Raw genomic sequence first — 23,575 nt, forward strand, 5'->3', positions numbered from 1 at the left:
CTGTATTCTGGATCTTAAAAAAATTATCAGTAAATATAAAAGTATTCAAAGTCAGGCAAAGCTTGTTCTCTGAACACAATAAAATGAGAAATCAATAATGGAAAAATCTGGAAATTTCTCAAATATTTGAAAACTTTAGTGCCAGACTGCTATATATATATATATAAATGAACAACACAGTACATTTATTTTTATGTGGTGCTGGGGATCGAACCCAGTGCCTCACACATGTGAGGCAAGCACTTTACCACTGAGCTACAACCTTAGCCCCCACTGCTAAATAATTTTTGAGTCAAATAAATCAAAGAAGAAATTCATATTTTGAGTTCAATAAAACTGAAAACAACATATCCATTTGTGCAATGTCACTAAAGCGTTATTGGAAAATTTATAGCACTACCAGGCCCAAGATAGCTTTATTAAAAAAGAAGTCTCCAGTCATTGACTTTAGTTCCTACTATGAGAAACTAGAAAAGGAAAAATAAGTTAATCTCCAAGTAAGCAAGAAAAAAAGATATAATAAAGACTATAAGTCAGTAAAATTTTAAAAAAGGAAAATAAGAGAAAATCAATGAAACCCAAAGCTAGTTCTTTAAGATCAATAAAATTGATCAACATCTAGTGAGGGAAATAAAAGAGGAGACACAGATTACCAATATCCGCAATCAGAGAAGGGATATAACTACAGATTTCACAGATACTAGACTGATAATGGGGATATTATGAACAGTTTATGTTAATTAACTTGACAATTTAGATGAAATGAAGAAATTCTATTTAAGCCACAAATTGCAAAAGTTCACTCAAGAAAAACAGACAACTTCATAAACCTTGTTGACTATTAAAGAAATTGAAGGTATAGGTAAAAACCTTTCTACAAAGAAAAAATATAAGACCCAGATAGCTTTATTGGTGATCCAATTCCTGTAAGGAAGAAATGATACTAATTCCTAATAGTATTAGTAATACTAAACCCTTGTAGAATATTAAAGCAAGGAAATATTTCTCCTATGAAGCCAGTGTTATCACTACACCAAACCAAGACAAAGATATAACAAGAAAAGAAAATCACATACCTCTCAGGAGATCTCCAATGAATCTGTACAGAAATTCTAAACAAAAATTTAAGTCGAATACAACAATATGTAAAAGGAAAATACATCATAGACAAAAACTAGACTGATGATGGGGATTTATGTCAAGAATCCAAAATTTATTTAACATTTGAAAATCAATGAAATTTACCACATTGATGTACCTAAAAGCTGAATAAGAGAAGCCATAGAAAATACATTATTCCATACACATATCCCATACTCTTGTTTAGCTCAAGAGATACAAAACAAGCATTTAAAAAATATAGCAGAGGGGGGAAATGTTGGGGAGTAATATTGGCCAAATTATATTGTTATTTTGTGTGCATGTACAAGTAGGTGACAATAAATCCCATCGACATGTAAAAAAAAATCAGCCCTGATTATTATTTAAAATTTTTTTTTAGATTTTGATTGACTTTTATTTTATTCACTTATTTATATGTGGTGCTGAGAATCGAACCCATTGCCTCACACATGCTAGGCAAGTGCTCTACCACTGAGTATCAACCCCAGCCCCTCAGCATTTATTATTGATGTAGAAAAACAAATAACAAACTAGGAATAGAAGGGAGCTTAAAATATCCTCTGAAAAAATGCAGCTAACCTCATACTTAATGGTTGATAATTGAATACTTTTCCCCAAGATCAGAAACCAAACAGAGATGTCCACTCTCATTACATCTATTGCAGTAAGGAAATAGCTAGTATACTAAGGCAAGAAAAAGAAATAAAATGCACTCAGATTGGAAAGAAAGAAATAAAATTCTCTTTATTTTCAGATAACATGAATATATATAGATACAATCTGGTATGATCTAGAAAAAAGCTATTGTAAGGTTGACAGATAAAATTTACATCTAAAAGCAATTATATTTTCTATATATTAACAATGAATAATTAGAAATTGAAATTTTAAAGATTTCCATGTACAATAGAATAAAAATATGAAGTATTTAAACATAAACGTGGCAAAAACTAAAATGTATATATTAAAAACTATAAAATATTGCTGATAAAAATTAAAGAGAACCTAAATGGAGAGATATACCTAATTTATGAGTCAGAAGACTAAGGTGTCCATTCATCCCAGTTTAATCACCAGAGTCAACATTATTCCAATCAAAATTCCTGCAGAGTTTTGTAGAAAATGACAAGCTGATTGCAACAGACTAGAATACGTGGCTTCAAGACTTAATCTAGGCCTGGGGATGTAGCTCAGTGGTAGAGCACTTGCCTAGCATATGCAAGGTCCTGTGTTCAATCCCTAGTACCATACGAAGAGGAAAAAAAGAAAAAAAAATATTCTAAAGCTACAGTAATCAGGATTGCAGACAAAACATTGGAACAGAGCCAAGAATTCAGAGATAGATACACAATATATATGGCAACAGTCATTGACAAAGATGGAAAGACAAGTAGAGAATGGGAAGTTTTTCAGCAAATGGTACTGAAATTACTGCATATTTATATGCAAAATATTGATCCATGCCTTGCATTAGACACCTGAATTAACTCACAGACTTAAATATTAAACTCAAAACTACAAAACCTCTAGGAAAAAAATAAGAGAAAAATTTTTGTTGAACTTAGGTTTGGCAAAGATTTCTTAAATTTGACAACAAAAGCATTAAAAAGGATTTGACAATGTGGGATTCATCAAACTAAAACCTCTGTAATTCAAAATACACTTTGAAGTGAATGAAATAGACAAAACACAAGCTGGGAGGAAATTACTGTAAAGCATTTATCAAGACTTGCATCAAGAATATATGAAGAACTCTTAGAACTCATTAGAAAAAATATAGTCCTGTAAAATAACACTTCATCAAAGAAGATAAACAGATAGTAAATAAAGACATTAAAAATGCTTGACATAATTATCAGGGAAATGCAATTTTGAAGCATAAGAGTTACCACTACACACTTATTAAATATCTAATATTAAAGACAATTGTGCTGAGTGGTTGGAGATGGAGGAACTGGATGGGTACACAGCTGGTGGGGATATAAAGTGGTAGAATCACCTTCTTAAAAAGGTAAACATATACCAGTCATATCCAACCATTCTTTTCCAAAGAAAAGATAAGTTATATAGCAATAGGAGGAATTTTATATTTGTAAAAGCCCCAAACTGGAAAAAAATCCAAATGTCTATCAATAGATGATAGACAAATTGTGGTATGTACATATAATGAAATGCTACTCAGCAATAAAAATAGATGATAGATAAACTGATGTAGATGAATCTCAAATTATGCTGAATAAGAGAAGCCATAGAAAATACATTATCCCATACACATAAAACTTGAGGAATACAAAGCAATCTATTAAGATAGACATTTTGCTGGAGGAATGGGAAAGTGGGGGGCAAGAAGGAAGGGTGACAAAGGGCAGAATTACCTAGAGAATGAGAATATTTTTGGAAGTAAAGGATGTGTATATTATCTTGATTATAATGGTGATTTCATAATTTCATGTTAAAATTTATCAAATTGCACACTTTAAATACATGTAATTTATTGCATGTCAATTTTACCTCAAAGCTATAAGAAATAATATACTCATCTTTTTTCACTTTCTAAGATACAATTAGTATTCTACAAATATTTTTCTCTACTTCATTTTAAAAATATATATTCTGGAAACCAGCTCTTAGCAGTATTTAAAATTATTTTCTTTCTTCTTTGGTTTATTCAACAACTTTCATTGATGACGGTTGTTTCAGCCTTTTGTGACCATCTTGTATTATTATAATTAATGCTTGAATAACATAGTTTTGTAAATACAAGTTTTAAACATTTGTTGTTGTATTCCCAGTATCTTTAGAAGTTAGGGCTGGGGGACTATAGCTCAGCAGTAGAGCACTTGCCCTAGATACCCTTCCCCAGCACTGAAAAAGTTAAAAAAAAAAAGTGCGATTGTTGAGTTAATAGGTAAATATATAAGCAGTTTTGGGAGATGTTGCCAAATCTCATTCATAAGGGTTGTATCATTTTGTATACTTATCTGAGAATTTGTATTCCCCCACATTCTCTCACCTACTGAGTATGTGGTCAAACGTTTGGATCTTGCCAATGCAAGTGAGAAATGGTATCTTGGTGTGGTTTAATTTGTATTTTGTTCATTATGAGCTAAGCAGAGCATGTTTCCATATGTTACAGCTATTTGCATTTCTTTTCCTGAGATCTGTTTATTTCTTCAGCCCATTTTTGTATAGGTTTGCTGGCCATTTTATTTATAATGTTCTTTATATTTCAGGAACATGATTCTTTGGACAATAATAGGTTGCAAATATTTTTTCTCAGGTTGTCATTGTCAAACTGTGTGTGTGTGTGTGTGTGTGTGTGTGTGTGTGTGTGTGTGTGTGTGTGTGTAGCAGGTTTAGATACAGCCAGGAAAGATTTTTTCAATGAGGCAGGTTTTGCCCACTCATAATACATAGAAAATTTCACCCAATATTTTCTAGTACTTGTTTATTTTCTATTTTTACATTCATGTTTCTTATCCATTTGTAGTTTATCTTTTGAATAAGTAGAGAAAAATCCAATTTTATAATTTTCCATGTGGTAACGCTACTTATTAGAAAGTCTATTTTCCCCAAACTAACTTTTATTGTACCCCAAGTGTCCAGTTGGTTCTGTTTCTGGATTCTCTATTCTGTCCCACAATCTCTATGTATTCTTGGGCTTGGACGAGGGTACATGAATTAATTATATAGTCTGCCCTCCCTGTACCCTTCATTGCTCTTCTTTTTCAGTGCTTTCCTGCTTATTCTTGTTCTTTTGAATTGACTATAATCAACTTGATGACAGATTTTTAAAGATCCACATATGTTCATTCCCTCCCCAAGTTAAACGTCCCCAGTTTCTTCAATTTTTAGCACGTGCTTTTCGGGGGCTATTCATGATTCTGTTCTTTTCCACAAGTCATGCAACCTTAAAATGTGGCATCCAGAAATGAAGCCACCGGAGTGGGGTGATAATGACATGATTCCTTAGGGTAAGGCTTTTTAAAAAGAGTGTCATCCACAATTGGAGAAAGTAACAGGACTGGATTGAGCAGGGAAGGAAAGCCCAGTCCAAGCAGTAGTCCTTTATAAGGGAGCAGGAGAAGCTTCTCCTCTTCTGTCTGCACTTTTGGGGCAGGTAGGTACCTGGTGTCTCAACACGTTGACAAAAGGGTTTTGCTCTGGGAGGAGCTGGGAGGCCTGACTTTCTCCTTTTTCCTAGTCTCTGCCTATAATCCCCTTTTGCTAGTTCCCTGGCTTCCTCCAGGGCCTTCTAAATCGCTGGTCCTCTCCCAGTTCCGGGGACAGGTGAGCCTCTTTCCTTCTGGAGTCCTTTCATTTGGACTCTTCTGCTGGGCTCTCCTTGCGCTGTCCCCCGCTGGGCTCCGCAGTTGGTTCTTTCCGCTCCCTGCCCGCCCCTCTGCATCCTCTGTCCTCTCACTGCTGTGGGCCCAGGGGCTTCCTCTGATGACGTGTTTTACTTGCCTTGGGCAGAAAGCGCCTGTGGTGGAGGAAGGCAAAGTTCACTCCCAGTACCCGCCCCCTGCGCTGGGTCCTACCGAAGTAGGAAACGGTGAAAGAGGGTCCTGTGCTGTTCTGCATGGAAGCGTTGCTTCCGCTCAGCTGTCCCTACACCATGGACTCAGTACCTGCCACTGTGCCTTCTGTCACTGCTTTCCCGGGGGACCCGGAGCTCCTGGGACCCCTGTCGGTGCTCTACGCAGCCCTCATTGCCAAGCTACTGGAGGTGACGGTCCCATTCCCAGGGAGGGACCCCAGCTCTGGCAGGCGGGTGGCTGAGTTCTGGCGGAGTGGGTGCACTGACTGTCGTGGCAACGGAGAAATGGAGTGTGTCGGGCCCAAGGCAGGCAGGACTTGAGTGTATTGTTAAGCAAGGCCGGTGAGAGTGTACTTGAGCTTTCCCCACTTGCACTTTTTTTTTTTTTTGACGGAATAGAGGTGACAACCTCATGGTATGTTCCGAAATGCAGCCAACAATCCAAACAGCTAAGGTTACTACAGGTGTTTTCCCTACGGAGACTGCTGGGGAATTGGGCCCAAATGACAGTTATCTCCTATTACGTGTAGAGGGCGGTGAAAACAGGGAAGAGTAGGCAGGTGTTTACTGCACTGCCTTTGAGCAACCATTTAAAATTAGGCTTTGAATTTTATAGAAGGATGTTAAATTCAGAGAAGTTTAAGCCAGTTTTCAAGAGTTGTCTGAAATTACATGTCACTTATCTGTTTATATAAGAGTGGAATGGAAGTAAGATTTAAAATCTTATATCATCATTGTTTTTATTTGTTGCCATAAAATTAATTAGTTCTTTCATATATTTAAGTTTTTGTCTTAAATGAATTTTTTAAATTATAAAAACCAGGTTATCTAAGAGAAAAGAATTATCCAGAGGGATTCTAGCCAGGTGTTAGACAATGTGATGTTATAGGGCCTGTTACAAACTGGAAATGTATGCTCAATTTAAAGTATTTAGATTCGGGCTGGGGTTGTGGTTCAGTGGTAGAGCGCTTGCCTAGCATACATGAGGCACTGGGTTGGATCCTCTGCACCATATAAAAACAAAACAATGTGTCCACCCTAAAACTAAAGATACATAAATAAATATTTTTTAAAAAAGTATTTAGATTCATTATACTTGAAAACACTGCAAGCCAACAAAAAATGTGAGACTGCCAGTATCCTCTCTCTTGAAGAAGCTATTGGAAAATATTGAGGAGGTTGATTTCTGATGAGGAGGTTGGTTTAGAATTGCCATGATTCTTTGTGACTGTTTTGTTATAAATTTAAGGTTTCCCATTTCTTCTAATTTGTCTGTTTCAGCTGTTTACTACATTGCCTGATGATACTCAACCTGGGCCTGATTTTTATGGACTACCATGGAAGCCTGTAGTTTTCACTGTTTTCTTTGGGATTGTATCCTTTGTCATTTTCTTTTGGAGAACTGTTCTTGTTGTGAGTAAATTAACTTACTTATACCTCAGCACATAAGCACAAGGATTATTTTATATAGTCACTGCCCCCCCCTTTTTTTTTTCTTTTTCAGTTGCTAAAACACAAATTAGTGGTTTAAGTCAAACTAACCTTATAAAATAATTTAGTGTGGGTGCAGTTGGTAGAACTGGTAATTCTTACAGCCATCCTGACCAGTAGTTTCATATGTATCAGAAGTCTTAAAAGTGGGATAAAAGATGGGATAGGTTAGATAAATATCCTTTTATGTAGCATATATGTCTAGTAATCTAAAAGAAATAACTATGCTTTGAAGATTTTGGTAATGTTTTTCAATGGAACAGTGTATTAGATTGAAGACTTAGCACAACATAATTCATTTAGGGGTTATTGTATGTTCAATTAATGGAATAGTAGGCAGATGTATTTATTTCAAAGCTTTGAGGTACAGAAAATGCTCACAATTAAATGTGAAGTGGGGAAAAAAAGCAGAAACTAAGATTTAAATGTTGATGAACTGTATGTTAATATAAACACATATAAACAGGGGGAAATGCTGCAAAGAAATACAGTAAAATGAGAAAAAGGAGATGAGATAATTTTTCCAGTCTTTTATATAAATTTTTCCCAGATTTTATGATTTGATCATATGTTCAGAAAATACCTTTTTATTTGGAAGTATAGATTATGTGTTGTCCAAAAATCCATTAAATGTTTTGTTCATTAAGTCTTTTTTTTTTCCTGAGCAGAATTAGTCTATCTCTGTGTATATGTGTACATATATGTATAAGTGTGTGTGTGTGTGTGTATATATATATATATATATATATATATATATATGCTTATACATACTTATGTTTGTACTGTAGGTCATTCTGTTTCATAGTTATTTAACATAATTGGAAGAAAATTATTTTAGGTAAATGGACTTTGCATATGAAAAGCCTAACAGTTAAAGAGGTCAAAAGCATTGGATACAAATCTTTTCAAATCTGATTGTTCTTTTTCTGATTTCTTAATTATATCAGACATATCATTGTTAAGATAAGTTTCCTCTCCTTGTACAATTGAGTGTAAAATCTCCTAGAAAGTATTCCCTTCTTAAATAGAAGAATCGTTTGCCTGGATTCCTGTGAGGAATTTTCTAATCTCATTGAACTTTTTCTCAGCTAAAAGGAAAAAGGAAATAGAAGGATAAAGAGAAGGGAAAAACATGACAACATTTTATATTTCTCTCTCTTGTTTCTTTCATTTCAAAAACCCTGGTACCTGTTTCTCTTTTCACTAGGTTATGTGGGATCTGGTTCCTAGCTTGTTGCTCCTCAGTTTCAGCATTTGACTTTGGAACTTTAGTCCTTACCTTAGATGACTGCTTTTATGCTACTTCCCATTTTCCTCTGTTGTCATTTTGAGTAAAAGGTTAGCAAGGCTATGACATTAAAGAAATGTTCATTTCTTTCTGTGTTGGAGTTTTCTGAATGCAATTTCCTATTATGAAGATCCCATGGATGATCCATGGACACATCTGAGTATCTCATCACCATTTATAACATTTGAAAGGACAAGTAATATGCTAAGTTATAAAGAAATTTAGTGATGTTTTAAAAAAATTTCTGCTTACGTTTTATTATCAGGTAGTTTATTGCTGTCTTTTGGAAATGATTGTTTTTGTCCTTTCCAGAATATGTTAATTGTCATTTCTCTTGTTGCTTGTGCATTTTCTTCTAGCAGTCTTCCCTTTCAGAATTCTTGCTATACATTTAGTGGTTTGCAGAAATAAGATGATGTAGCCTCTTAGTTTCTAAATTCAGCCAATAGCCAAATTTAAATTGGAGTTCTAAGATGTTTTCTGGTGAGTGAAAGTGGCATATCTTAGTACAAAGATTATGCCTTTAATATTGTTTCCTCAGATTCCTTTTGAATAGTCATTGTTTCTAGACTTTATCCTGGTTATTTAGAATTGTCAAGTAAATGATTTTGAGTACACACACACACACACACACACACACACACACATACACACACACATATTTACTGTGAAATAAGGTGCATATCTTAGTGTTTTTATGTCAGAGGCTATTTATGAAATATCACTACCAATTAAATTTAAAAGGCTTGTTAACCTTTACTTATTTTTAATCCTATAAATTATTATCCTGAACCAGAATGTTATTAAATTCTCACTTGGTTATGATTCTGATTGTTGTTTTAGGAATGCTGTTTCTATTGAGCAGATGTTTGATATCAAATTTAATCTTTTTTCTCTCTTCTAGGTAAAAGATAGAGTATATCAAGGTAAATTTTTAGGTCTCTTAAACTTGTAATAACCCATTGTATTGGTGTTTGATGTGTGTTTTATGTATGTTAGAAGTAGATACAGTGACTTTTAATGTCTATTATCTTTTTTACCTCCTGAAAATTTTACTGTTCCTAGGTTGCTAGCATGGATAATAGAGTAGATGATGATGGTTCCAACTCTGAGATAGGAGATAAAGAGGAGGAACAAATTGTGGATAGGGAGATGATAAGTTTTAATTTGGGGCAGATTAACTTTGAATATTGATATAATGCAGATGTATTACATTTGAAGAGTATTTCTATGCTAATGATTTAATCATGCATAAAGTAATTGAGTAGATAATTTAAAGAATGGTAATGTGAATCAGTATGTTTTCATTTCTGTTTTTCTTTGCAAAGAATTAAATGATTCCATTTTCTGAAAAGAAAGTGTTTTGAGAAGGGAGGAATATCAAGCTACAACACTTTACTGTATTTCCCATCTGTGAAATAAGCTTAAATTGAAATATCATTTTGGATGGGAGGGGTACCTGGGATTGAACTTTGGGGCACGCTACTGAGCCACATCCCCAACCTCCTATATTTAGAGACCAAGTCTCACTTAGTTGCTTAGTGTCTCGCTCTTGCTGAGGCTGGCTTTGAACTTGGGATCCTTCTAGCTCAGCCTCCTGAGCCACTGGGATTACAGGTGTGTACCATTGCGCCCAGCAAAATATCATTGTTCTTATATTTTTCTTAAATTTTAATAATTTTTATACTCTTATTGCTAATAAGCATAGATTTCTTTTTAAAAGCATAATAGCTATGCTAAGAAGTATTTCCTCATAGTACCATATAACATGTCTTTGCTTTTAGTAGATTGAATAATTGAATTTCATTTAGTGATTGTAATAATCTTGTATATTTCCCCCTTTTAGTCAATGAACAGCAAATTTCCAAAAAGGTGAACAATTTCATAAAGGAAAATGAAGAACTAATGCAGAAATTGTCAAATTATGAACAGAAGGTATAATTATTTTTTTGTTTCTTTCTCCCTTGGTTCTAGCTTGAATCATTTCTACCTGTTTTAATTTAAAAATCGTATTTTAAAATTTTTTTCATTATTTCCTACAAATCATCCAAATTCTAAGCAGTCATGTATTAAGTACTGCTTTCTTCTGGAAAGGGTCACTTGTCTGGAAGTAACTTGTATAGTAGCACTATAATTTGTGTATCTTAATTCTGAATGCTTTATTTGCATAGGTGAAGGAATCAAAGAAACAGGTTCAAGAAACCATGAAACAAAAAATGATTCTTTCTGATGAAACAACTAATTACAAGGTAAAAATCCCTTTTTTGGGGGGAATTACATTCTAAACTCAAAAGTAAATGTAATGAGTGAGTAATCTTGACACCTATTTTTTCCAGGATAAAATGAAGCTTCTTGAAAAAGCTAATGAACTTCTGGATGAGAGAGCTAAAAGTCTTCATGTTATGTTAGAATCTGAGAAAGAACAGAAAGCTAAGAATCAGGACTTGGTAAGAGTTTTGCTGCTAAGTGTTACTGCAATTTGGCTTTTGGAATATTTTGTAAAATTGGTTAAGTTAAACTTAGTCTAGCTGTTAACTAAAGTAAGATTAGGAGCCAAGGAAGTTGAACCCACTTCTGCCCATTTTGTGGAACTTTTAAGTACTGATAACAACAAATTATTTTTATGGGCCTAGGAAATATTTTTATTCTCAACCTTGGATAATTTTCATATTGCTTTGCTCTGCCCTTGGAAACATGCAGAACAACTAAAAAACTATTGTCCAGTTGAACAGTATTTGTTTACTTTTTACTTGAAAGAGTAATGAATTAATCAATTTTCTGTACTTAAAAAAATTTATTTCATTTTCAATTCATGTTTCATTTTCAATTTTTATAAGTTTCTATAATTACATAAAAGTTGCAAAAGATAGTAGAGAGTGTGTTCTAAAATATCCTACCCCCAAGTAAGCTTGATCACCTAGCTGAGGTAGTATTTATCAGATTTCTCCACTGTAAAAATTCTTTCCAATCCTTTTCATATTGTATTCTTTGGAAGTTACCATGCACAGCCCACAGTTAAAGTATGAAGAGTTACAAGCTCAGGATGCAGCTCATGGTAGAGCACTTGCCTAGCATACATGAGGCCCAGGATTCAATCCCAGGCATTGCAAACAAAGATTGCAGAGTTATATCCACTTCCTTAAGGAGCGGGTATATTTATAAATTTTTTGGATTTCTTCTGTATGTGAGATTAGTCTATTCTTCCTTAAATTTTATCATTTTTTACTTCAGATAAGAAAATTTTAAAAATGATCTTGGGAAATTTTTTTCTCTATCACTAGAAAAAAAATACTAATTTGAACTGGTTTACTTGAAACAGTAATTAATTAGTTAATTTTCTATGCTTTAAAACATTTTATTTACTTATTGCATTATGATTTTCTATACTTTGACCTTTTTTTTCTCGTTATCTCATAAACAGTAAGGTTGTGGATGCCATGAAATATTTATGACTTCATTTTCCCTCATCTCTTTCAGTTCTTGATTTTTTGCTTAGTCCAAAGCTGGATCCCCTGCATTTACCTGAAATGTAATGGGATGGCTTGACAAAAATTTTGTTGTGTTTATCTTTTTAGTATATATATGTGTGTGTACACACACACACATATATATATATCAGTATTTCTACTGAAATCCTAATGCATATTTTGTGTTCTGTTTTCACCTGGCAGATAATGGAAAATAAGAAAACTATAGAGAAGCTTAAAGATGTCATTTCAGTGAATACTTCTGAACTTTCAGAGGTAAAGCTGCCAACTCTTGCTAACGGATATTAATACTATATCTTAGTTTTGTTGCAGACCAAAAATTTGAGGTGTGCTAAAATGTGCAAAAAATGAGAACTGTATGATGTGTGGTTTGGGAAAGTATAACTTTGTTTTTTCTTTGGAATTAATTCACTAACTGTAGTGTTTTGCATTAGCTTCACATTGTCCTTAATGAAGCTAAGCTTCGTGAAGAGAAGGTGAAGTTGGAATGCTGTCAGCTTCAGAAAGAAAATACCATGCTTAAGAAGAAGAAAGAGCAGGTAAATAAAATTTGATGTCATACATAATGTAAACTAGAGAAGTGAATATCATTATCTTGTATCTTTTTTGGATCTGTTTCTGAGGTAAGGAATATTCATGTAGGACCTTTTCTAGATATGCAAAGTTTAAACAATGCTCCCCAAATTGAGTGCATATATATGGTCTCCATCTGTTTTGGATTTTTGGATTATTGCTTTTCTTATCAAATGTCAATCAGTTATTAACTTGCATAGCCTCAAAGAAACTTTTTAAACCAGAAAATTAAGTATTTTATGATCCTCTTTTGAGTAGTTACTGATTCACCGGCCAAGGGAAGATTACATGATAAGGAATCTAAATTTAGGAGACAGTCATATGTGCCCAGCCATTCCTGCTGGAGGTAAATTATTTGAATTGGCAGCAATTTTCTGGGGAATGCAATAAACAGGGTCAACTTCCTGATAGCTCTGATGTTCTTACTGCAGCTGTGAGAGTTGAGGCCACTCTGCCCTCTTCCTTAACCAAGGTCTCAACCTCCTCGATTGAGGGAGGCCACCGAGGAGTATGGCTCTGTATTTCTTTGTCTAAGTCTTGTAGTCCTGATGTATCCAGTGCAGAAACCCCTCCCTAACCCATAGGAATTCATTTGTTTTGACTTTTCAGTTGCAGCAGGAAGTGAAAGACTGGAGTACATCACACGCTGAGCTCAGTGAACAAATGAAATCATTTGAGAAGTCACAGAAAGATTTACAAGTAACGCTTAGTCTTAAAGATGATACTATTAATGTAAGTTTATACTCCAAATACATGTTTCATCTCATGAATTCTCCTGAAATCTTTGAATTAAAATTGAGAGTCTTCCAACCTTTTGCTTCTTTTCTAGGCTCTAACTAATTACATCACACAGTTGAATCGGTTACAATGTGAATCTGAATCTGAGGATCAAAGTCGAGATGAGTCAGATGAATTAACCAATGGAGAGTTAGCAGGTAAGATCAGTCTCAGGGAGGTTGAATCCTTTTTTGCTTTCCTGTCTTTAATTAAGTATACAGATGCCACTTTTCAGCTGGCTGAATTTCTTCTTAAGCTTCAGGGTTGTAGACACATATCACTGGATCTATAGATATGTCTGTTGCATTGGCAGAGGTGGGTTGCTGGGGTATAATGTAGCAATAGGCATGTGAAGAACACTTGACTTTTTCTATCCCATTGAAAACTAGTAAGTACACTGCAGCTACAATAGTCACATCCTATACCTCTAAGTATTGAACATTGTACAGTAAGAGAAATTTATTTCTTAACTTATGCAGATGATACTTGATTTTGATACTCATCATCTCTATGGCTCTGTGGTTTTAAGTCCACAGTCAGTCTTAAGAGTCTGGAGGTAGTTGGAACCATAAACTAAGGCTGTGAGAACAGAGGCTAGAGACTATCAGAAAGCTAGAGAGGGAGTGTAACAGTGTTTACTGATGAGGAAAATATTTCCAGATGTTTTCTCCCAAGTTGGATATTGCTTACATAGCAAGTATTTCAAACCACACCTGGTAGTAGATTCAGGGAGAAAATAGAGGATTGAATCTTTCTAAACAAGACACTTACTTGCCCAGGTGAAGATAGATCTGAGAGAGAAGAAAAGCTTTTATCTTACAAGAATAACATAGATAACATTTTAGTTGTGCAAACTAGAAATTCACCTTTTTAAAAAAAAAAAAACAGACACAGTACTTTTATTTATTTTTATGCTGAGGATCAAACTCAGTGCCTCACACATGCTAGGTGAGCACTCTACCACTGAGCCACAACCCCAGTCTGAAATTCACCTCTTTCTTTTTTTTTTTTTTAAATCTAAGCTTGCAATTCTTTTAAAAGTCATTAGTCTAATCAGTTTAATTATTTAATTGATTTTTTTTTCTTCCAGTGTTTGAACACAATCATTCTTTAGTTTGGGGAAGTTAGGAGAATATAGAGTTAAAAGTAAGGAAAGGAAAAGCTAAAAGTCTTTTGTTTTTTAGGTGATCGGAACGAGAAGATCAAAGATCAAATTAAGCAGATGATGGATGTCTCTTGGGTATAGTTCTTTGTAAGAGTCCCATAGTGCCTGTGAATTCTTCCTGTGCCTCACTTTTAAGAATACCTCTCTTTTCTGCAATTTTTAGACACAAACTACAATATCAGTAGTTGAAGAGGATCTAAAACTTTTACAACTTAAGCAAAGCGCCTTGATGTCCACAATATGTAATCTAGAAGGTGGGTTCTTCTTGAGAAGAAATTGCCATGTTGAAAAGACTTAAAATTTTATTGGAAAGATAAAGAATGGCTTCTTGCTTTCATGCTTCTTACTTTTCTTGGCACTACTCCCTCAAACAAGTTCTTAAGTCCTTGTACACATATAGAGATAAGCTGTTTTATCCTTTACAGACCAAATAAAGAAATTAGAAAGTGACTGCAATTCACTACGGTCTTCTAAAGCTGAACTGGAAGAGGAATGCAAAACTCTTAGGCAGAAAGTGGAGATTTTAAATGAACTCTACCAGCAAAATGAGATGGCACTACAAAAGTAAGATTTTCATTGTTTGTTATTGTTATCACTGTGTGAACTAACAGATAATTTTATCTTTTCTTAAGATTATTTACATTTTTTTCTAGTTGTAATAAGTAGAGATTTGTCTTTTTTCCTTTGTGTTTTGTTTCCTATAAGTTGCATTTTTCTTTCCATCGTCAGTCTTAAGAGTCCTGAGGTAGTTGGAACCATAAACTAAGGCTGTGAGGACATCGTAATCAATTGTCAAATTCATATGAAGGCAGGAAGTGGTAAACTGGTATTAACAGTCACTGATGTGGAAATACCTCTCAAAAGATCTAGGCCCTTTCTATGATCCCACTATTTATTTTAATTACCTTTCATTGTGATCAGTTATGTAATTCCAATGTTTTGAACTTTTATCTCTAACTCTGGACCTTTAAAAATACTGAGTGATATGGAATGACATGTTTTAGTAGAATAAAAACTTCAAAAAGGAATAATATTTACTTATTGATGGTACAAGTTTTGGACTTGAATATCTCAGATGTTCACACTAAAAATTGAACTGTGGCAAGGACCTTAGGAGTTATGATTACAGAAGTACTTGTTTGTAGTATATATTTATATATTAATCTTCTCAGTGTGGAGCTAGTTATTTTTTGAAAGTTCATTTGAAGTTTTTAATCCACAAAAATACTTGAATTCTCTAAAAATAGGTTTTTTGTGTCAAATTTTGTTTGTTTGCACCTGATTTTACTCTTCGGCATATATATATATCTTGTTAAAGCAAAGACAGACCTTCTTATAGACCTAACTATTTTTAGGTATTTTGACTTCTGTTGCCTAATTAATGCATTAAATATTGAAACCTTTCCATTAACTTTTCTAAAATTCTGTGATCTCCAAGCGACCTTTTTAGAATCTCAAATTTTTGTTCAGGCCAGTTCTAAATGCCTGGCCTGTTTCAAAGAAACATTTCTCATTTTATCACTTTTTATTTAAGAGAACACTTGTTTTCTCTGTCCCTACTAGTAATATGAATGACCTAAATGGCAATTAATTTTCTTTGTAATGCAGTTAAGTTATAGCACTATTTTCCTCAACTCCTCCAAAATTCATTCAGTTATCATCTGTGGTTTGTACTCTTTTTACTCATCCCCAGGTACTATGTTAGTTCATGCCTGTGTCATCTTTTCTGTTTCTAACCTAGGTCATCTGTCTTTATTCTCCATTATTTATATTTTTATATAATTTATTTCAAATTCTTAGTAATTTTCTCTATAGCTGCTTGAGTGGACTTTCTAAAATATGTCTGTCCATGTCAATATGTGCCTGTGGTTTATGAAGAATTTGCTTTCTATTTGATGACCTGTTCTTTTTTTCTTCCTTGTATCTTTTTAATAGTTTAAATATTTTTAATTATTTTCCTCATCCCCTGTATAAGCTTGATGTAATCATAAATTATAATGGAATTATAATTATATAATTGTAATTATATAATTATAATTTTATTCATCTTCTCATAATTTAAAGGCCATGGTATATATTCTGGATTTAATAAAAACCTGACATAGATTAATAGGTTTATTATTTTTTTATGGGCTTTAAGTAGCTCCCGAATCAGATAACTGTTGTGGCATTGTATGTTAGTACTTCATATACTGTGAACTCCATAAGACATTCATTCAATTTATACACATATTTAAAGTTTCTGTAGTTCTGCATTCTACACTGTTGGTTTCATATTTGAAATTATTTTCATTCTATTTGAACATTGTCCTTTAATGATAGATTTGATTAGTGTATCAAAGTAGTACAAGGATAAACAGAATAGTATTTTATCCACTAAATATTGCTACCTTTATAATCTGTATTAGGTTGACATGAACTTCATGATTAGAGTTAAAACCAGTTTCCATTTTTAAAGGATCTCTCTTTTGGCTACTGAATTTTGACTGTTACTTAGTTTTAGCAATTTAAAAATATCCAATTAATTACCATCTGTTTTAAATTTTTTCTTTAAGGAGTCCATTATCATTGTTGTTTGGTCTTATCCCTCCCCTAGTTCCTGTAGTCATTTCTCTGTTTTTTTAACAGTTTTATTGGGAAGTGCCTAGGTGTAGTTTTCCCCACCCCACCCACTTTTTCCTCTTGCAGTTATGTTGTTTGGGACCATTAAATATTTCTTGAGTCTTTTTTTAAATGTTGATTTTACCTCATTCTCTCTTCTGATTATAATAATGCATATTAGAATTTGATTTCTCCTGCCTCCTACATTCTGGATTTACTTCTTCTGGATATTTTCTTCTGACCTGTCTTAAAAGCGCTAGGATTTATTTTACTTCCCAAATCTGCTGCTAAAATCATTCATTGAGTTTAGGATTTTAAAAAGTTCAGGGTTTAAAATATTATTTTAGTTGTAGATGGACATAATATTTTATTTTATTTTTTATAGAATTTTTTTAAGAGAGAGAGAAAGAGAGAATTTTAATATTTATTTTTTAGTTTTTAGCGGACACAACATCTTTGTTTGTATGTGGTCCTGAGGATTGAACCCGGGCTGCACACATGCCAGGCGAGCGCACTACCGCTTGAGCCACATCCCCAGCCCGACACAATATTTTATTTATTTTATGTGGTGTTGAGGACTGATCCCAGTGCCCCACACATGTGGGGCACGTGCTTCACCACTGAGCCACAACCCCAGTCCTATTTCAGTACTACAGCTCAAACCCAGGACCTTGAGCCATGTGCTCTACTATTGAGCTACTTCCCCAGACTCCTTGCTCTTTCTCATAAGGGACTAGTGTCTTACTGCTTTCCAAGCTATCTTTAATCTCATCATTCTGCCTCTGCCTCCTGAGTATCTTCGATTGTAGGTAGGTCACCACACTCAACTATTTCTTGGTTTTATAGTTTCTAATCCTTTGACAAAATTCATAATCTTTTTTTTTTCCTCTTTTGTGGTGCTAGGGTTTGAACTCAGAGCCTTGTGCATGCAAGGCAGCACTCTAACAACTAAACTATATTCCCAAACCTGAAATTCATAATCTTGACTTTACTTTTTTGAGTATATAAAGCACAGTGATTTTAAAACATGTGCAGATAACCCCATTAGGTGGTTTCCTTTTCTGTGGGATTTTTTTCTCACAGAATTTTGTCTTATGGAGTGCCTGATCAGTTTTGATTGGCTAATATTGTTGTGATAATTATAGATGAAATTTGAGGACTAAGATGAAGTTATCTTTTTATAGAAAAGTGTTGAGGTTACTTGAATAAGATTGTCTGTCACTTTAAACTTAGTCAGCAATTAAGATAATTCAAAAATGACTTGTCTTTTCAATGTTTCAGTATTATTCCTTTTGGATTTTTTGCCTGTCCATCACTTAAGTGTGCAGTACTTTCTAATCTAAACTCAAAGGCTAGGGCTTTTATTAAGGGTCCCTTTATTTGTAGCCCCAAACACTTGTTTTTTCCTCTAAGCCCAGGAATTTGATGAAGGCTTAGTTCAGACTCATTATATCTTTGTGTTATCTTCAATATGTGGGTAAACCTAGGAGAAAAGTACCTTAAAGTGCCAGCCTTACTTGTAATTCTGAGATTCCTTTTTCTAATGGATCTTGGCCACATACATATATCTTCACTGCCTTTTTAGCTTGGATCCTTTCAAACACAATTTTATATTCTTATAAAGATGTTTTGATTGTTCTTAGTGCTCTCAGACTAACTCTTTGATAATTGGAAACAAAATTCTCTCTGTCCTTCAAGATTTAGTTTTCTCCATATTCCTTCTTAAGCCAGTGGGGAAAATTATTATATTCCTTTAGGTGTCATTTATACCTGAAACAGTGAGCTCTTTTATTCTTTAGCATCTTACAAGGTAACTAGTATATTATAGCCACTCATAAAATACTTGCTGAAGAGTTAAATGAGAAGCTATATAAGAATATATAATCCCCTTTTTCTATTTGGTATCAATAATCCTTTTTTACTATAGTTCTTCTGATTTATGGAAAATTAAGTTTCAATTTAATTATCTTTTGAATTGGAACTATGGCTAAAGTAATACAAGGATAGCAGAAAATAGTATTTTTTAAATCATTAAATGTGGCTACCTTTGTCTCAGTAGATGAACATCTTGAGTTTCATGATCAGAGTTAAAACTTGTCAGTAGATAATACTCTGATTGTGGGTCAGTTTGGCTTCTTTTCAGACATTATCAAAACTCAGATTTGTCTTTTTGCTTAATTGCAATTCTTTTGAAATAGATATCTAAAGTGTGAAAAATGTTCTGTCGTTAATTGCATAGCTAAAAAGACATATTCTAGAAGATTTTTTCTTTGACTGACTATATCTTTATTATGGTACCAGTCTTGGATTGAGAAAAGAGTTCCTCCATGACAAAGATATACTTAGTGTCCTACCCATGGCAGAAACGAGAAAATAATTATCCCCTGCTTTATCCTAATATGTTTAATTATGTTAGGTTGATCAGTCCTGATCTTCCACATTGAAGTAAAGTGAGTTTTTATTATCTTACACACAGGATACTTGCCCTTGGGGCACATGTTGTTTTCACATTTATTTTATTTACTGGTAAGTAGAGAATTAAGAGAAGTTAGAAAATGTAAGTGATTTGCCAGAGTTTGATTTACGAAATTGCAGGTTTGAATTTCTATTTTATGTGCCTAAGCATTTTATAGAATTGTGGGAAGTGATATTTACAAAGAGAAACTTTTGATTTGATAACTGGCTTTATTTTAGGAAACTAAGCCACGAAGAATATGAGAGACTAGAAAAAGAGCAGCGGCTGTCAGCTGCAGATGAAACGGTGGTTTCCACTGTACAGGAAGTTAAAAATTACAAGTGAGTTCAGTTTCTAAAGGAGGGTGTCAATGTCTAATGATCTAGTGTTAGCTTTCTTTTTTAATCTTTTTTTACATTATGTAGATAGAAGAAAATAGCATGGAAGTATAAATAACGAGAGGATATGAATACATTCAATTCACACAGGAGAAAAAATAAATTTCAACTTTACAAATGAAAAATGTTAACAAAAAATTTACTTACACCCAATGGGAAAGACCATAGGGAACTTGGTCAATGCAAACAGTTCTGGGGGTTTTGATTGTTGTAGTAATTCTTTAAGAAATCAGTTTGCTGTGTGATGTATCAAGACCCACAAAAGTGTGGCATTTGATAGACCTTGGAAATCTTCTATGGATATAATTTGAAAAAAATAAAAAAATGTTTTAAGGAGGAAGATATTTCTAGCAGAATTACTTGAGAACACACTGATGAACAGTTACAGAAATTATAATTTATCATTCAGAATCTTTAGCAATTAAATGATAAAGAAGTTATTAGTATTAGGTTTTTATTTTATTTATTTATTTATTTTTGGTGCTTTACTACTAAGCTACATCCTTAGACCTTTTTTTTTCCCTTGAGACAGGGTCTCAGTTGCATAGGTTCCTACTTAATTGCTGAGACTGACCTCGAACTTGTGATCCTCCTGCCTCAGCTTCCCAATCATTGGGATTACTGGCATGTGGCATTGCACCTGGTCTGTAGTATTAGTTTTGATCACACTGGATTCATATAACTATAGAAATGTTTTTCTTATGTATGATAAAGTCTTTAAAAGTATAGCTGATGGAATAAAGGGAAAATGGTCAGAATGTTTCAAATGTTATTCAATTGTTGTAATTCTTAGGCGGAGAATTGAAGAACTGGAAGAAGAACTACAGAAAACCGAGCATTCATTTAAAAACCAGGTAGTAATTAATACTGTCCTGTAGTTGCAGAATTCTTTGTATCTAATACAGACAATTATAGGCTATTATAATGAGTCCCTAAAAACATATTTTTTAATGTGTTGTCTTTTTCAGATTGCTGTGCAGGAGAAGAAAGCTCATGATAATTGGGTAAGATTTTTTTCCCCCTTTTCTTTATTTTGTGCATAGCCTACCACAACTGAATTTGAATATTTTCTCTTTAATAGCTCAAAGCTCGTTCTGCAGAAAGAGCTATAGCTGAAGAGAAAAGGGAAGCTGCTAATTTGAGACAGAAGTATGTGATTTTTGTATCTTACTATATGTTTTATAGTGTTTTAAGGTTATGCTAGATATTATCTATGAAGGAATAGATTGCTGTTTCATAATTCAGCCCATTCTTTCTCAATATTCAAGACTATTGGAAATGACCCAAAAGATGGCAATGCAGCAAGATGAACCCATGATTATAAAACCTATGCCGGGAAGACCAAATTTACAAAATCCTCCTCTGAGAGGTAGGGGACACTTTGTAAAAGGAGCTATTTTATTTCTTGGTGCAGAATGTATGTAAATTACTTTTTATTTCTGTGTGTAATGGTTATGAAATAATCTGAATGATTTGCTAAAGCAGGAGGTGAGGGTTGGTGTCAGGGAGAAGGCTACCTTAAAGTAGTAACACGGCATTGTTGTCTTTAGGTCCACTGAGCCATAATGGCTCTTTTGGTCCATCCCCCGTGAGTGGTGGAGAATGTTCCCTTCCACTGACAGCAGAGCCAGCTGGAAGACCTCCTTCTGCTACTCTTAATCGAAAAGATATGCCCAGAAACGGATTTGGTGAGCATTCACATGTTGCTTTATAGTAAACTGCTTCAAGGTTTTGTTTATTTTTCCCTTTTGAATATTCTAATAAAAACATAGAATTTGGGCCTGTACAATACATAGAAGATAATTTCTTACTTTATCTTAGTGAATGTTTTCTGTAAAATCTGTTCTAGAATAGAAAACATTTTTTTTTTCCTGGAGGTCCCTGTATTGTTTTTTTCTTTTAAATTTTACACTGTGAAGTGTAAACCTTTATCTTTAAATTAAATCTCTATGGTGTTACTTTCCAAAATATTATAAAAGTAGCCTTAAACTTTATGTAGCATACATATTTCCAACATGAAATACTGAGTCTTATTTCCAATTCTAAATAGGACTGTAGTCTTGGTAAGATTGGAAGTCAGGTTATACAGACTAAAGAAAAAACAGCCTACACATACTTCAAGTCTATAGCTTAAAGTTTAGGACCACTACTTATTAATCTGCTGTTCTATCAACCCAAGGCAGTTCTTTATTTTACTTAAGTCTCTTCATAAATTGTGATTTACGTATTGGGCAACCCATTTTTTTTAAAAAAAATATTTTTAATTGTAGATGGACATGATATCTTTATTTATTTTTTAAATGTGTGCTGAGAATCAAACCCAGTGCCTCACACATGCTAGGCAAACACTCTACAACTGAGCTATGACCCCAACCCCTGGGCAACCCATTTTTAATGTTGCTTTCCAGTTATTGTTGAACCCTGACCTGTCCACCAGTGGTTTATTTCTTCTGAAAAATACATACAAGGGCTCTGATCTTTCTTTCCCAAGGGTCAATGGATGGACCTTTACCTCGTACTGGTCTTCTGAGGCATCTGGGAAACCCGTTGCCTCTGGTAAAGGACCAAGTAATTTCAAAGAATCTGTAATTGTGGATGGAGGATTTTTATTCTTTTCATGTTAGAATAAGTCTGAATCCATTCTTTGATCTCTAACAGACCAAGGATGTGGTCCAGCTCACATGAACAGCAGCTCCAGAAGTTCTTCTCCAGCTAAGGTGACGAATGAGGGCAAGGTAAGTTCTGTAGTTACTGTGAATCATGTGGTCATGCAGGAACATGTAGCTTTCTACAGTACTTTCTCTTTGCTTTATCCTTCTTTGTGTTCTATTTGTACTATCCCATTTGTTTTTTAAAAAGCAAACTGTTCCCCAAGAACCTGAGACCCCCTCAGTCTCCACCATTACTTCTTTGACTGAGCATCCAGTTGGAGTAAGTACTTAGAGGTTGAGAACTGAATTGGGTTTTATTCTGTGCATTTCTGGGAAGGATATTCAGAGCATGACACTGATCTTGTTTGCTTTAAACTGCATGCAATATTGAGCTTACTTTTCTCCTTAACTTGGGAATGTTGCTTAAGTGTGTACAACTATAATGAACTACAGAATGTAAAAAGTTATCACTCTAACTTTATATGGTGTTTTCTGTTGAATGTTCTAAGGCAAAGTAAATTCATTATAAATTATATAATTCATCATTTTTATTTTTGTTTGGAAGAATGTTATTTAAGAATTCCTCCATTTGTGCAAACCCTATTTTGAGCGATTTGAATTAGATTGGTATCAGATTTTCTGTGAAACAATGATCATCTGAAATGACCTCTTGAGCCAGTCCCAAGAAATGGTCTCATTTGTTCACATAAGTGTATTCTCTTGTAACTGTGTTGCTATTATATCTGGTAGGTCTTCTGCAGCTCTATAATAAAATAAATTTTTAATTGTTTAGTTTCAAACCCACTACTCATAGGAAATGATAAATCAATATCTCAAATGGTGTACAGTAAATGAAAGTAAATATTAAAGGCTTGTCTTCCTAATTTGTGTATATAGCACTGTGATGGAAAATACTTCTCAAGTTCCAGTGTATATATATATTCCAGGAATATACATTTCTGGAGAAATCTAAGGGCAGCTTAGATAAGACCCCAAACCCCTTTGTAGTAGAAGATTTAAAAGAGA

The 23,575-nt window shown here is 33.8% G+C and overlaps 1 protein-coding gene and 1 pseudogene across 2 annotated transcripts in view; one reads left to right on the plus strand and one right to left on the minus strand.

Annotated features, from left to right (window-relative positions):
• Positions 1-23,575, plus strand: part of LOC144373523 (transport and Golgi organization protein 1 homolog) — a 237,695-nt pseudogene that overhangs the window by 211,534 nt on the left and 2,586 nt on the right. The window contains exons 6-24 of the transcript XR_013433174.1: positions 6,944-7,075; positions 9,346-9,367; positions 10,288-10,376; positions 10,613-10,690; positions 10,778-10,888; positions 12,113-12,184; positions 12,364-12,468; positions 13,112-13,234; positions 13,332-13,437; positions 14,464-14,519; positions 14,608-14,698; positions 14,870-15,008; positions 19,740-19,841; positions 20,692-20,752; positions 20,867-20,902; positions 20,980-21,047; positions 21,167-21,267; positions 21,449-21,586; positions 22,557-22,633. The product of XR_013433174.1 is annotated as a transport and Golgi organization protein 1 homolog (transcript). The remainder of the gene's footprint in view (positions 1-6,943; positions 7,076-9,345; positions 9,368-10,287; positions 10,377-10,612; positions 10,691-10,777; positions 10,889-12,112; positions 12,185-12,363; positions 12,469-13,111; positions 13,235-13,331; positions 13,438-14,463; positions 14,520-14,607; positions 14,699-14,869; positions 15,009-19,739; positions 19,842-20,691; positions 20,753-20,866; positions 20,903-20,979; positions 21,048-21,166; positions 21,268-21,448; positions 21,587-22,556; positions 22,634-23,575) is intronic.
• The window catches only part of LOC144373540 (axin interactor, dorsalization-associated protein-like), a 103,427-nt gene that overhangs the window by 35,495 nt on the left and 44,357 nt on the right, over positions 1-23,575 (minus strand). The gene's annotated exons all lie outside the window — the stretch shown is intronic.

This window comes from Ictidomys tridecemlineatus, unplaced genomic scaffold (genome assembly GCF_052094955.1).
Source record: "Ictidomys tridecemlineatus isolate mIctTri1 unplaced genomic scaffold, mIctTri1.hap1 Scaffold_42, whole genome shotgun sequence".
NCBI classification, from domain to species: Eukaryota; Metazoa; Chordata; class Mammalia; order Rodentia; family Sciuridae; genus Ictidomys; species Ictidomys tridecemlineatus.